Genomic DNA, 14,145 nt, shown 5'->3' with positions numbered 1-14,145 from the left:
TGATAAATGAAGATCCAGACATCTGCTACAGAGGGGGCCCTGCAGCTCACGGGGGGCTAAATCACCACCATTGATTGTGCAGCTTCAACGCACTGACAAAAGGCCATGATCACTCATCTTGTTAAAAGCGGATTATCGGCCTGTTTGTATCTTGTTACACCCATAAAGATTTTTCTTCTTCCCCTTTTCTCTCCCATTTTAACACATTAGCTGTTTTTCTTTGGCCTAATTTGCTGAACGGATAATCCTCCACGTTGGGTTTTTTGTCTCCAATGGAACTATGGATTTTAATGCTGTTTAGTTTTGTCTTTGACTGAAATGGCTGACTGTGAAGATGTGCTGATTCATTAAGTGGCAGCTTTGATTTTTTGGCTCGCAAATAAGACTTTTAGCAGTGGATGTGTTGTTCAGCTCTCGGCCTTGTCTGCTTTTTGTTGCGGCGGAGAGATTATCTGTTCTGACCCTGCTGGTTGTCATACAAGAGCGCTTTGTTGGATCCAGGAGATGAATGAGTCAAACCGTCCTCACCCCCATTGTTCCAGAGTGATGTAAATTTGCAGAGCTCGTGTAGATCTTCTACTTGGACATCTAAATGGCACCAGGGTGATCTTGTCTGCATGTTTATTGATGAAGTAATTACACTGCAATTTATAGGAAAAATAGACATGGTGATGTGCTCTTCATGGTGCAGGACTGAGTCATCTGCGTAATGATTTATAAGAAAATTAAACATAGCATGCTATCCGGTCTCTGTCATGAAGGATTGTGTCATCTGCATAATGATTTACAAGCTTTCCAAGACAGGATGAAAGCACTCGCGTGCATGTTGGGAAGCAGGGCTCAAATTACATGTCACTGCCAAATTCTAAACTCACTGGTACAGAACCCATTTACCTCCTTGAGCTCTTGTCCAAACTGAGTCCTCAATGCCGACAAATGACAAATTAATCACAGAGAAAATGGAGCAGCAGCAGGTTGAGGCTGTTTGTAAATAAATCCATTTCATAGACGTGTAAGTGGCTGCTCCGTATAATTACAGCCAGTGGAGGTTAATCTTTGCTTTCACTTAATCACTGACAAAAAATAAGAAAGTTAACTATAATAGGCATACCTTGTGCTAAATGCAACTTGCGCCGCATCAAACAACAGTGGGATGTCATTGGATGGATATCAAAGCAGCGATGTGAGTCGCCACACTGGTTTCATTTTAAGAGTGAATAAATTGAGCTCACAGGGAGAAGAAAAGGCAGATAAGGCATCATCCAAATATGTCACTTTAGTCTTAAAGCAAATGTAATGGATAGTGCTATAAATGAGAAGTTGAAATGGTCTTTCTGCAGAGTTCTGAAGTATGTTAATATTATGCAAAGCACTCACACACAGACACACACACAATGAAATCCAAAGACTGAATGGACATTAAATGGATACTTCAAAAGGTACGGACAAAATAAAAGGCAAAGAGGAATTTGCAATGATTTTTATTACTTTCTACATGTCGGTCACATCTCAGTTATCTACTTTTTATTTACTAGCGCAGTGCCCGTAGGAAGTACGTATTCGTTAGCATGCGAATCGAGAGATAGCACATTGCGCAGTATGCTGCACTAAAAGTACATTAACATGAAACCAATTAGCTGATATACTATATTGCATGTAAGTATCTCATATCAAATGATTATGGCATTATGCTAAGCAACATGAATGTCTCCCCTGAATTACATAGTAATGCAACGTAAGAAGTGAATAAAGCTAAATCTCTGCTTGGTATGCTAATCGTGAATAACAGAAGTTGCACATTACATGCAGACCACAACAACTCCCTAAAACACTTATTTTTCATAAGGTACTACACCATCCGGCACATACACTTTGAACATTGATATTCACTGGAAACTATTCGAACATTATTGGAAAATTGAACCTTGTAGCGCACTATAAAACTGTGAAAGAAACTGTAGGTAGGCTAAATAGACTTACAGATGAGATGGGTCAGGGTGGAAATCCAGAGTGAATTGTGTTACTGACCAGGTGTAGGCCTATCACATAATGGGGCGGAGCTCCCCTAAAAGGCGTCCGAACGGAAACAGTGTAATGCTGCAACACGTCCTACATAAATAATGATGCAACACGTCCTACATAAATAATGATATTTTGAAAAATTAATTCAAAAATTAGTTCAAAATTGAGGATGCACACCTTCGTGCCATGCACAAGCCACATACAAAATCTGAGGTCAGTCTGACTAACGGTCAGAGAGATATGCCCTAGACACACATACATACACCCACACACACACACAGACGCTTCTTGTTTTTATAGATATATAATAAATGGTATTTGTGTTGTGTGTTTGATCTGAGCCCAATGATTAAATGTGTTTCCATCAGACAATGGTTGTGTTTTCTATCACAGGGAGACTTGCAGAAGTCAAAGGCCACATCCAGCACATGCCAAGCAGATGGTAATGTTTAATTGTGTATGAATATGTGCATTGAATGATTCCAAGAGAGCATAGAAGGTTTGAGGTCAGACATGAAAGCAGATGGCGGCAGGAAAAGTTATCTGTGGCACTTGAGTTGTGCTGCAACCACTGATCAACCTGTTGCAAGCTAGTCTCATGTAGTTACAGATTCACCGTCAAGATGTTCAAGGCCATCTTGAAATACCCGGATCATCCGCTACACAAAACCTTTATGGACCAAAAAAACTCAACGCAGTGGACGGCTCCTCTCTCTCTGTTGCAGGACGGAGAGATACAAAAGATCCTTCGCAAGTCATTTTGATTGATTTGATTTTGATTGATATCACAAAATGCTTAAAATCGCAATAATATGGTTTTGTGACTCAAGTATCGGGATAACATCGTACTGTGGGGCCAATACGCTGATTCACACCTCTACTTTATACTGCGTCACCTCACTTCTCAAACACTTGCTGTGGGTGTCTGATATTGCTTTGAATAGGTTTATATTGGAGTGAATTAAAAGCCCAAACACTAAAGGCTGCACGGTGCATTATAATCAGATACCAAGAGCTGTGACAAAGCATCAGTATTTGACACCCCCATCTCGTATTTTGTTGATTAAAAAGTGTTGATCTTGTTAAAGGTTTCCATCTTAGCTTTTGTGAAACAATTCAAATTAGAGAAATGAAAGAGGGTTTTGTGGGCTGCTGGTTTTTACACCACAGTGACTAGACAGTTAAATCAAAGGGAACAATGAGAACTTGCAGAGCTTGGGTAGATCATCACTTCTGCCTGATGATTTTCTGCTGTTTATCTGCAATTAACATTTTCATTCACTGAACATGATTAAAATGCAATTTACAAAATCTACAGTATGTAAGTGGTGTTCAGTGATGCCATATTGTGTCATTTGTACCATGATATATGGCTGCCGTTTCACACATGTAAGGGTGTGTGTGTGTGTGTGTGTTTTGGGGAGTAGGGGGTCTTAATGACAGATCAGTGGCAAATCCTAAACTTCCTGGCACAGAGCCCATTTAGCTCCTTGAGCTCTTTGTCCAATGCAAGCACTCAACACAGAAACATGACAAATGAGTTACAGAGAAAATGGAGCACCAGCATGTTGGAGCCACTGGTACACAAATCCATTGTAGTGGAGTGAAAGTGACTGCTTCATCTAATTACAACCAATGGAGGTTAATCCCTGCTTTTGAGAATAAAAAAAAATCTCGGCGGCGCTCTCCCTTAGTGTACCTACTGCATCTATCATGTCTGAAAATATGTGCCAGCAGAGAGGATATCCAGCCCACCTTTTAACCGCAAACCCTCATTCCGCTGCTTAATCCTAACAACATCCAGTTAGAGGCCTCAGCTTCTGTGTCAAAGCAAAATATCACTTCCCTCTGATTGTTATGACAGCTAAAGCATTTTATATAAACTCCTATCATTTAGAAGGGCTGTCAGATATCTGTGAAATATTCCAAATTTGCTGTTGCGACCTAGATTGTGATTGAACTGCAATTTGCCTTGAATTTGTTTGGCTAATTACATTTAACAAGACCTTAACTGTGGATATTAAATGTTGCGTTTGTACAACATCTACTCTTCCACTTCTAACTTTATTTATGTTATATTCATATTTTAATTTAATGATCTCCTTATTTGTATGAGTGTTTTTGAGATAATTATGATGGCATTTAGACGTCTGAATAAATGCCATCGCTGAGTTTACAAATTACTGAGGATGCCAGTAGAGCCCCAGCTATAATCATCTCACAGGGGAGCTTTTGAATTTGTGTGCCCATAAGGCAAGTCAAACTAGAAGAGCTCAACAGGACTGCATGATTGATGATGTGTTTTCCCGGCAGTGTCTTGGGAAATGAAGACCTCTTTGGGGGAAATATTTGAATTAATGGTACTGACTCGTGGCGTATGGAATCAACCATGCCAAGGATTATGCGAGCCATAGCAACACCTCTTGAATGAAGTTTCACAAATGCAGATGCTGCACTGTTACATGTGATCATGTGATAAGATTGCTTAAATGTCATGGACTGCAAAATAGTGGGAAACCACTCACTTGTAAAGTAATGAGTGTAAATTCCATGACTTGACTACTACATTTATTGCAAATGGTTTTACAGTTGTACAGGCACAGATTTTTAGGCGGCCTTCCAGGAAAACTTGCCAACGAATCGATTGGGACAACTGATGTCTCTTCAAGGCATTATGGTGCAGACTCGGAGATTGCTTTAGAGCATTAGATGTTAGCATGACAACAACACCAAGGCTTCATTCATGTAACGAGGTTGGGATGGTTGAGGCAGTTGCAGCAGCAAGCAGTGTTGATGTCAGGAATGAGCAGAGTAATAGTGAGAACTGACAGTTTATAGAGAGCCAAAGTGCTGGCGTCACATCCGGGTTAGCTGTAACTCAATGCAGTTTCTCATTAAGCTTTTCTTTCATCTGCCTTTCTGAGAAAAAAAGGCTTCTTACTAAGCTTTACTTTCCTTATTCTAAGTCAAGATGGCAGTTTAAATCTTCAGCAAGTATGCCAACTGCTCAACTCACAAGACTAAATAACTGCTTAACCTACAGGGTTTGTGGGTTATGGAAGATTAGTATTTGGTAAAGGCTACTGAAACAGAAAGAATGAACAATATTAGATTGATTTATTGATTGATTTTATTTGACCATTCTTGACATAAAAAATATGAAACAGCAACCTGTGTCATACATAATATAAATAGATAAAAAAAATTGTCAGGGATGACACAATAAAGCCCTAAGGCTTATTTCCATTGTGGTCCCTAAGATCTTTGTCATGTGGTTTGCACCATATGTCTGAATGAGGATGGTGATAATGACAACAAACTGTTGAGTAAAGTAATGTTTCATGGCTGTATCTTTAATTGTTTGCATTCTTACACATGTGGATGGGATTTGTAAGTTACAAATCATAGACTGTATAAAATTGATGCATGTAGTCATCATAACATTAGCCAGTACTGTGCACTCTGCAAAAGAAAACAATATGGCGACGGACAAAATCTTGAGGCTTTTAAACCAAACACCTCAAGCAAAGAACACATTAAGAACTGGAAAGACGGCATCAGCTAAGAACTAGATAGTTAGAAAGCTAGCTAGCTCTGTTAGCGACAGGCATCCATCATTCATGTTGAATAGACTAATAGTGTATTTTAGTCCAACTGAACACTTGTCTTGTTTAAATTAAACTTTGAACTAAAAAAGAACTGTCTATCAGAATCACACCCTGCTTTTATTGTCTCATTTACTCTTAATGGGACCATAAATTACGAAGTAAACATCATGCTAGCAAACTAGCGAATTACACCATAAACTCATTCGGAAAATGTTTAATTGGGTAATTACTCAATTGAAACTAGGGTAATTTTCTTATTGACTTTCATAATATATATGACTTCTTATTGCAACCAGTAGTGAGCCCCCTGCTGGCCATTTAAAAAAAAAAATACAGGTTTAAAGCACATCTACATTGGCTTCAATTTTCAGGCCAGCAGGTTGCTGCTTGTTTCCAATTTCACAACTTCTATTTATAGAGACTACCTGGTACACTTGTATAAATGTGGTTGGCTGTTACTCGTCAGCCTGTAGCCGAAATTGACAACACAAGCACATACACACTGCTCGCAAATACACCGACAACCTGATTCAAATAAAGAGTGAGCTACTTTATACACACAGTTTCTATTAGGTGACAGAAATTGTCTTAGTGTGAGGGTGTCAGACAGAAATGACACTGGTGTAGAGACAGTGGATGGGAGTTGACTCTGGCTTATTGCAGCTATAGTTATTACTGCTGAGGGAAAGACATGTTGATAACTCCAGCGGGGCAGCACTGTGCACAGCAGAGCGGAGCTTGTCTGATTTATCCAGAAGACCATATGTGAGGCAGATTAAAGTACCAAACCACCAGATTAAAAGAGTGCTATCCCAGCTATAGCCGAGGTCTAATTAAGAAAATGTGACGGCTTCACTTTTTTAAAGGGAGAGAGTAATATGTTTCAAGCCCACTGACTTGCCATCAGATATGCATGTTATAAAGATTAATGATTTCAGGGAAGATTTCTGGTAAGAAAAGGAACCAGGGATTGTAGCAATAGGGGGTCTTAAGTGGCTTAATTAATTTTTCCCGCCCTACCAAGGTCTCTGCAACAAGAATGGCCTAAAAATGGTTTATTTGAGGGAGTGACACGGGTAGAGCTGTAGTTTGTTTGCTGCTAAGCCCATAAAGTGTTCACAGTGGTTGTCAGTGTTGAACACTCACAGGGGTTTTTTGCAAATCACTTCCTGTTGTGCTTAAACACGATGAGACATATTGAATATGGCTCACAAACTTGAGTGAATTAAGCTGCTGTGTCATTTAGAGGCTCACTCAAAGCTGCAACACAGTCCTCTGCGCCTGTGGATGAGCACTGAACCTGAGCCAAGTGGTGAAAATCACAATTTAATTGTGCCTGCAAAACAGAACGGAAAACCCCAAAACCACTTAAATGTAATGCATCGCTGAAATAAAGTGAGAAAATGTAAGTTAAATGGCAGTTTGCCTTCATTAGGGGAAAAAAGCAGAAGAAAGATGGTGAAAAACAAAAATATGTGCTGTCCATGTGTCCAATTGAAGAAATGGATGTGTTAGTTTCATTGCTTAGGATCTGTATCCATGCATAGATAATAAGATAATCCAGTTTGCGTCACATATGTCACTTTGATGTCAATATCTCCGTACCGATTCGTATCAAAACATGACATCTTTCACGAGACAATATCTCCCATCTATCTGAGCTGCTTTGAAGTTGCACCACCTGCCCTGTCTCCTCGTTGATACCATCAGACGGAGCTGCTCCTGCTGCTGCTTTTTTTTGCCAGCTGTCATGTTCCTCTCGACCCTGTTTTCGATGACTCCTGAACCATCACTTAGAACATGCCCGCGAGTAAATGTAGCATATAACAGGTCACTGGAGGTTCAATGTGGGACACATCATGGTATGGCAACAACCTGCCAGATGGCACTTTTCAGACAGGATATTCCACTGTTGGTCAGTATATTTTTGTGGCTGTCTTTCAGGAAAGTGTGTTCCACAGAGTTAAACGTCCTCTTTTCTATCTATATAACGTTATATATAACTTTATTGACACCTTGCCGTGGATACGCATTGTTCTGCTTCTCTCCTGATGACGACTCGCCTTGTTAGCCACCTGTCAATCAAAGGTAGCCACGCCCCGAATCATACAATTCTTTATTTTCTATTTTTTTCAAATTTTGGCCATTATTTGAACTATTAAAATCAAATTGTCTTAAAGATTTTTAACTAGTGATTGAGAACATAGTGTTGTCCTAAAAAAAATTCTGAGGTAATAAATCAAGTGAGAAGTTTTCTCATTTTGCATTGAAATTAATGGACAGAAATGTCTTTGCAGCCAAACTTAGCGCCCCCTTCTGGAATTTTTGGTAGAATGCAGCTTAAGGCACTTCCTGGTTTGCCTCCCTGCTCAGACCAGGAGGTTGCCGTCTGGTTCCATTCACATCACCAGCATGTTCATGATCTGTCAATTATAGGAGGTATTATGTGAACTATATTCTTTAGGTGCATCTCACAGGCATTATGATAAAACTCAAACTGAGTCAGTTGTGGTTCAGCTGATTCTTCTGATAACTTTAGTTTTTTGAGTATTAATGACATCAAGTCAAAAGTCACTTTATTGTTAGTTTTGCTACACGTGTACACATACAGAGAACTGAAATTACTTTTCCCTCAGAACCCTAGTTTAAAACAAATATACACATACACAAGCTATATACAGAATAAAAATAAAATAAGCTAAAAAAATATGCAGACTAAACATATAAAAGGCAAAATATACTGGCTTAATAGTGCAAATGGTTGTAAAGTGTCTTAGTGTCGGAAGTGCAGTTCAGTTATTAGTGTCCTGAGTTTGAGTCCTTCTTGAGGCCAGAATGCTACACTGCAAAAAAGGAGTGTCTAAAAACAAGATAAAAACACTAAATCTGAGGGAAATTATCTTGCTGCATGGACAGATAATTTCACCTGGCAAGATTTCTTGAATTAAATGTCTGTTAAATCTAAAAATAAACATGTTGAAAACTTTGAAAAAAAAAGAAATTAACTCTTTAAACAAGATCAAGGTTTTTTTTATTGTGGTAAGAACCAAATAATTTGCAGTGTAGGATGTGGAATTCCATCAAAACCAGGAGATTTTTCCAGTATTCATGCTCTGTAATGCTCCCATTAATTTAGTAAGTAATGGGAACGTCAAGCCACAGAATCCAACTTTTTAAACATCCAAGTATTCTCATGAATGGCCGGCCGCATATGATATGTTTTGAAAACTGCATGATATCTTGAAAAAATATAACTTTAATGATGTGAAACGTCACACAATCTATTTTAAACAGGTGGTTAATGTTATGAAATTGAACTACTTGGTTAGGTTTACACATCAAAACTACTTTGTTAAGGTTAGGAAAGAAGAACAGGGTTTGGGTTAAAATCACTTCTTCCATACCTAACAATCGGACACAATAACATAGGTGACATTGAAGATGGTGCAGAATGTGACGTATATATGCATGGAAGTTAATTACAAGATAACCTAAAATAACAACAGTGACTTAGTTTCAAACATGACACGAACACTGGTCCCTTGGGTCAAAGTCCTGTGGATGTTTCCCCTCTTTCTACTTCCTCTCGTCTTCCGCACTTCCTGTCTAATTGCATGAGTTATCTGTGAATTATGTCTAATATATTGCATTTACTTCAAAGTTCCTGGTATTATTAATGCAACCTTGCTTCCACTGGCTCACATGTGGCACCAAGCCATCGCCAATGTAATGGGTTACTAGTGTGTTTTTCCTGCTATAACATGTCAAAATGTTAGCAGTGAAAAGGGTCTTTTGAGCTGGACTGAGAGGAAATTGAATCTCAAAGTGCTTGCAATAGTGCTAAGGATCAAAGTCAGTTGATTCACTGGGCAGCTTGAAAAACATTTCAGAGTATGAGTAGCTTGCACTCTTGTCTACAGGCTGACCTGTGACCCATACAGCTAGAAACAGCAACTCAGTCTCAGATGAGGAGAAGACTACACTGTGCCGTGAGTAGCAAGAAGGATTAGGGGAAATTTTACCGAAGGAAAAGAATCTTTGCAAACAAGTAAAGGCTATTATTGTGTGCAGCACAGAGAAAACAATATATGTTCAGTTGGGGAATTAGCTAAGCTTCTAAAGAGCTGATGTCCAGACAAACTGATGAAACTTTCAGCTTTGATGGCTGAGTGTCAGTGTTAACGGTTAGGTCATTAGCTTGGTAGTTAAGACTTCTTCGCAAAGAAGTAGTTTAATTAGCAATTCAATTTCATTTAATGCTCTTCCTTAAACCGCATATTTGACTAATAATGTTTTTACCTGATGTTGTTGAATGCAGACACTCATGTTCTTGTTGTCTTTGGAAGCAAATCTCCAAATACACTGTTAAACAGACCATTTGGTTGATTTATGAAGTAATTATTAATTTAAAAAATAACACTTTTAGATGAGTAAGTAGGGTTGCAAAATTCTATGAATTTCTAAGTTGAAAACTTTCTATTGAAATAAATGGGAATAAACAGGGAATTTATAAGATTGAAGGTTGGCCCTTATCAGGGGACTTAAATATAGTTGGGGAAAATATAACTTTGCATAATCTTGACTAAAGCAACCAGAATTCATGCAAGTACACTCAATCACATGCAAGTAGCACACTGCTTACTGCAGGGCTACTAAGGCCACGCCTCCTAATGAGGCCACGCCCCTACATGCACTGTGCAAGTAATCCACAACAACAACAACAACAATAACAACAACAACAACATTGTTCAAAGTGACATGGTAAGATTGTTGCCATCATTAAATTAGATTAGTCTTCAACTCTTTGTCTCTCTACCACTCACTCTCTTTACCATGTAATGCAATGCTACTTTAGCACGCTTTAGTAACATAATAATGGGACCACCACAGATGAGCATTTAATATCCTGGAATTCATATGATACATATTATTACACCACTGCTGGCCAGGGCCGGCTCTAGCCCATTTGGTGCCCCAGGCAAGATCCAATGTGTTTCAACTACTTTACTTTTAAGTACATTGTTCACACCTGGACTTCCTTGCAGGAAAGGCCTCCATTGTGTCATTAAATGATACAAATGAAACATCTTCACACAAAGCGGCATTTCAAAAAAGATGACATAACGTTATATAACCTTTATATTGGGACTTCTTCTCCTCCTCCTCTTTTCTTCTCTTTCGATACTGCGCACCTGAGAGCTTTGACGGCCGTTTCATCTTCCAAGATTTATCAAAATATAACCTGTCTGTCACTTGACGTGACCTGACCTCTGACAGCGATCTGACCATCTAAAGGGGGGCAAGGCAATGACCACACGTCACGTGACTCAGCACCACAAGTGACAAAATGTCATTGTTTATCTGTTGCTTTATTTTCTTCATATTTATTATTATCAAGACAGAACACAAAGGGAGGGCGACAATGGGCATCGAAAATTATCCCTGGAACAATTTGGCCACAATTAAGCACAGTCCAGCCTTATACTGGGTTTTGACCCTGTCATGTTGGCTAAAGAGCACAATTATAATGGTGACGATGACAAAAGTGACTTGCATTGCATTCTGGGCTTTAGAGGAATAAAGAAAGTATTATTTCTGTGGTGGATTTCTTCCTGTGTGACAGCCAGTACAAAAATATGACACTAGAAAGAAAACTTTTGCTCTTTGATACTGAGGGAATGACACCAAAGCCTGACATTAACTTTTGATGTGACAGACAAGGGGAAAAGAATTCTATTAAACTCTATAATGGTTACACTCATAAGTTTCTGACATGCCATTTACTTTATGATCACTTATCCCCAGTAATAAGAAAAAACATACCATAGCAGATAACAAAATAGGCGTAGAAACTGAAACTACATTGCCAACAGCTGTCTTTAACCGTGGTGAAATGTTCCACAGCAGATTGTTCCTCTTAAACAACCTGAGGGGAGGGCAGATGAGGTGAGTGTGTGTTTTCGTAGCGCTTCTTGGCTGGCAGGAGGACTTGCGTAACACCAATACAAGCGGGTGGTGGTAGTGCCAAGCCGCAAGCACATAAGGATTAGGAGAAACTCACCCTACAGAGATCTGGGTTAATTAAAACTGTTTTGGTGAGCTTGGTGACCTACGCAGCGAGATGCAAAGAGATGCCGGCTCCATCTGTTTAAGCAACGATAAAGCTGCAGTCCACAGTCGATGCCTCGGCTCGATGCATCGACATACAGTAAATACAAGCCCATTGTAGTGTTTTGGCAACACTTTATACTAAACAGGGGCAATGCCTAGCTGCATGATGTTAATCAGCATGAGCTCATGTGGGCTTTTTGGGTGGGAGACTTTCTTTATCCAAACTGAGGATTTTAAAAGTGTGTAAAGCCCTTTAAGGGACTTTTGTGATTTGGGTCTATACAAATAAAATTGATGACATTAAGTACGGAAGTGTTTGGAGAATGCACTTGTATGCATGTGGGTGCATATTTATTTATGTAATATAATGGTTAACCTAGGGTTGGTGAGCATGGATTCAGATTATAAAACATAAACACACACACACACACACACACACTACCTCATTTGTGTGTATGTATGTATATATATATATATATATATATATATATATACGTACGTGTGTGTGTGTGTGTGTGTATATGTATGTATGTATGTATATATATGTATGTGTGTGTGCATATGCATATATATATATGTATATATGTGTGTGTGCTTGTGTGTGTGTGTATATATATATATAAATGTGTGTGTGTGTGTGTGTGTGTGTGTATACATATTTCTGTGTATATATAAAAAATATATAAATATATATGTATATATTTATGCATATACAGTACAGGCCAAAAGTTTGGACACGCCTTCTCATTCAATGTGTTTCCTTTATTTTCATGACTATTTACATTGTGACTCATCAAAACTATTAATGAACACATGTGGAATTATGTACTTAACAAAAAAGTGTGAAATCACTGAAAACATGTCTTATATTCTAGTAAGCAAAGGGTGGTTACTTTGAGGAATCTAAAATACAAGACATGTTTTCAGTTATTTCACACTTTTTTTGTTAAGTACATAATTCCATATGTGTTCATTCATAGTTTTGATGCATTCAGTGAGAATCTACAATGTAAATAGTCATGAAAATAAAGAAAACGCATTGAATGAGTGTGTGTGTGTGTGTGTGTGTGTGTGTGTTTGTGTGTATATGTATATATGTGTATATGTACATATAGATGCATATATATATGTATATATATAGATGCATATATAGCATGCTTTATATGCATATAAAGCATGCTCGTCTTTATGTCAGGAAGTCGTAAAGCGCCCCAGAAGTGGGCTTCGTCATCGTCTACTATGACGCACTACACACAGGCCCGAATTAGGAATGTGTGGGTACCCCTGGGAACCCACACACCAACATCTTGGAGGCCCCTCTCTCCACGCACTCCATCTGGCCGCAGTAATCCAGTAGTCGAACATCTCTTTTAAGCTCTTGGTCTTTCGCGTACTATCTGTTGGAAACACCTGTGTCTTAAACAGGATTTACAACTACAGGCAACATTCTATAATCACAACCCCAAGGACAATATCAACACCTGTAGCTGTCTTCTATCCTACAGGATTTGCACCACATGGTTGCAACAATACTTCACTGGGCCAGTGGCAGCAATATCAAGCATACAATGTGGAGCTAATTGGCAAAAGAACATACTGCCCCGCCTCCCCCAATGCAGTTTAATGATTCAGATTCATTTTATCACACATACACACACACACACACACACACACACTGTGTCGATGGTCCTATAGCAAATAATAATGTCTATGTAACCTGTATAACATCCTTCCATACAGGATTTCCATCATATCAAACATGACAAAACAGCCAAATGTTTTCCAAAAACAACCAAAGTCAATTCCTCAGTGTCAACACGACAGCTTGGATAATAAATAGACTGAATTACGACAGGCCATAATGTGTTTATAATATGAAAGAAAGCCCACAGTGTTTGTATTATAATATGCTGTATAATTTAACGAGATATCATGAAGCTTTGAGGACGAGAAACCGGAATAACGACAGGACGTCAATCACTCACAAAGTCATGACAACCATGTAAACAACAGACAACGGCTGCGTAACCATAGAAACCGCGTTCTAATGGTTCCAGAGAGATAGCAACGGTAGCGATGGAATATATTGATATTTTTCCACTGATCTGGATGAATTTGCAGTTTTATCGGATCACAAATGAAACAAGAAAGCTACCTAGCACAGCCCGCCGCTGCTATGAAAACTGTGTGAAAACATTAATTGGCCTACCTCATTTTAAGGGTATTTTTCTGCTCTTTCTCCTCGAAAAACTGCTCCTTGACGTCAGTAAAGTCCAGTTCAGACAGTATTGATAGAAAACTTCAAGCGCTGTTGACACACCATTGTTCCCAGTTCCGTTTTAACCGTTGCCATATTGGAAAACGAGCGCTCCTCTCAGCTGTTTATCACCGGCAAAAGTTCTGA

Source organism: Centropristis striata, chromosome 7, assembly GCF_030273125.1.
Source record: "Centropristis striata isolate RG_2023a ecotype Rhode Island chromosome 7, C.striata_1.0, whole genome shotgun sequence".
NCBI classification, from domain to species: Eukaryota; Metazoa; Chordata; class Actinopteri; order Perciformes; family Serranidae; genus Centropristis; species Centropristis striata.
This window is presented reverse-complemented; position numbering follows the sequence as displayed.